At 55.4% G+C, this 2,500-nt stretch overlaps 1 non-coding gene across 1 annotated transcript in view; it reads right to left on the bottom strand.

The window, feature by feature from the left end:
- Positions 1-268, bottom strand: part of LOC126320726 (small subunit ribosomal RNA) — a 1,893-nt gene extending 1,625 nt beyond the window's left edge. The window contains exon 1 of the ribosomal RNA XR_007558219.1: positions 1-268. This exon is cut by the window's left edge and continues 1,625 nt beyond it. This is a non-coding gene — a ribosomal RNA (small subunit ribosomal RNA).
- Positions 269-2,500: the final 2,232 nt, after the last annotated feature.

Raw genomic sequence — 2,500 nt, 5'->3', positions numbered from 1 at the left:
TCAGAGTCACCAAGGCAAACGGACCAGACGAGCCAATCCGATTGGTTTTGATCTAATAAAAGCGTCCCTTCCATCTCTGGTCGGGACTCTGTTTGCATGTATTAGCTCTAGAATTACCACAGTTATCCAAGTAACGTGGGTACGATCTAAGGAACCATAACTGATTTAATGAGCCATTCGCGGTTTCACCTTAATGCGGCTTGTACTGAGACATGCATGGCTTAATCTTTGAGACAAGCATATGACTACTGGCAGGATCAACCAGGGAGCTGCGTCAACGAGAGCTGAGCAGCCGGCCGCCCGGGAGTGTGTCCCGAGGGCCCGCGCGAACACGCAAGCGTCCGCTCAATTATTCTGCAAACAGGAGGAGGCTGAGCTCCCCTGCACGATACACCTCGAAACCCTCTCAGGTCCCGGCGGCGCGCAGCGCCGTCCTAAGTACTTGGTCGGGTTCGAGAGAGGCGCAATCGCCCGGAGATAGGCGAGTAGACGCTTTCAGTGCGAACACCCGTGCTCCCAACTGAGCTTGCCGCTGCCGACAGAGGCCCGGGAGCGTGCTGTCGTGGCATTGCCGGCGGGAAACAACACGCGCCACCTACGGTGACCGGCAGCTCCAACGCCAGCGCCACAGAAGGGCAAAGCCCCACTTGGGTGCAGAAGCGAACTCTCCCAGCACAGCGCACGCGCCAACACGTCCGCAGAGCTGCGATACAAACCACCTGCGAGAACCGCTGGGGGCGACCGAGCAGCAGACGGCGTCGCGACGCCGAGTGCCGGGCGGCGGCGCATCCTCAACGCACACAGTCCGCAATCGGACCAGCACACTGCAGATGTCCACCGCGCTTCGCACCGGGCTCGGCAGAACCCACTTTGGCCGCCTGGCGCCGCGCGCAGGGTGCGCCGGCGCATAGCTGGGACGCCAGCCGGGCCCGTCGGCCGGCGCTCCTGCCACTGGGCGCCCCCCACCAGCCGGCTGTAGTGCGTGCGCTCACGCAGCGCGCGGCCAGCACGCCGGGCGGCCCCCCCTCACCGGCCGGGGACTGTCCCGCCAAGCCACAGCCTCGTATCGCTTCATACCCACATGGCCAACTCAGGTTCGGGGGCATGGCGGGTACCGCCGAAACAACCGGTTCACAGATGTACCGATCGTCGCTATCACCGATGCACCTGCAGCGCGAACAACCGCTCAACAACTGATTTCCAGTTCATTTGCGGATCTTTGGCAGCAAACGTATACGTCAATCTACATTTGCGAAATCTACGATTCTGGCATGCCTGCATGTTATGTGTCACGACACGCTACATCAGCCCACATACACACTGCGGCATGTACACGAGAGAACACGTGGAAGATGGTCCGCGCACGTGTGCAATGTCCCTTGCGCGGTCGACTGTCAACCGGCCTCTGTAGCATGTCGCAGATGTGGAACGCGGTCCACCGTGCTATCATGTTGTGTGGGGCAATACGATTAAATAGGAAAACCCTCGTCGCTACATCAACAGACGGCTCACGCTGATTCCCGGCAGAGGGAGGAGGGGGGGGGGGGGCCAACATGCAATACTTTCGTCCGTACCTACTTACCACATGTCTGTACGGCGTACAACAGTGCAATCTCGCTGTAATGGGGAGACGAGACAAGTAGCATCGTGCACAACATATGGCCCTTATGATTCGCCATTGTAGGGCGCAGCCGGTGTACGGTCAAGCATGTGCCACATTATGTCACTCAGTACGTAACGACAGATGATCAGTGTGGGTTACGCGTACATCAGCGGACAGTCCACACAGGCCGTACCACAACGTACACTGACTGCATCGACAACCGAATGCAACTGAACAGCTGCAAGGCTCATTTCACAAACAAACGCCTGACCGACCAGCTTGGAAGGGCAGGAGGGGAGGGCGATATTCGTTCTGTAGCGGTACACCCTTCCAGTGGTTAGCGGGACTGTGTAGAAAGTACGCAACACTCGAAAGACCTTTATGTGAGGGTACGCACCATGGCATCAAGAAATACACATGACACCAGAGGATCCAAGCAGTGAACTATGTTCAGAGGGTTGCTGTTAGGCAAAGCTACATTCCTGTGACGTTACATGTGACAGTTAAGGTGCAGTGTAAGTTAGGTTAAGGTGCAGTGTAAGTTAGGTTAAGGTGCAGTGTAAGTTAGGTTAAGGTGCAGTGTAAGTTAGGTTAAGGTGCAGTGTAAGTTAGGTTAAGGTGCAGTGTAAGTTAGGTTAAGGTGCAGTGTAAGTTAGGTTAAGGTGCAGTGTAAGTTAGGTTAAGGTGCAGTGTAACTTAGGTTAAGGTGCAGTGTAACTTAGGTTAAGGTGCAGTGTAACTTAGGTTAAGGTGCAGTGTAAGTTAGGTTAAGGTGCAGTGTAACTTAGGTTAAGGTGCAGTGTAACTTAGGTTAAGGTGCAGTGTAACTTAGGTTAAGGTGCAGTGTAACTTAGGTTAAGGTGCAGTGTAAGTTAGGTTAAGGTGCAGTGTAAGTTA

The sequence above is a fragment of the Schistocerca gregaria genome, unplaced genomic scaffold, assembly GCF_023897955.1.
Source record: "Schistocerca gregaria isolate iqSchGreg1 unplaced genomic scaffold, iqSchGreg1.2 ptg000742l, whole genome shotgun sequence".
NCBI lineage: Eukaryota > Metazoa > Arthropoda > Insecta > Orthoptera > Acrididae > Schistocerca > Schistocerca gregaria.
This window is presented reverse-complemented; position numbering and strand designations above follow the sequence as displayed.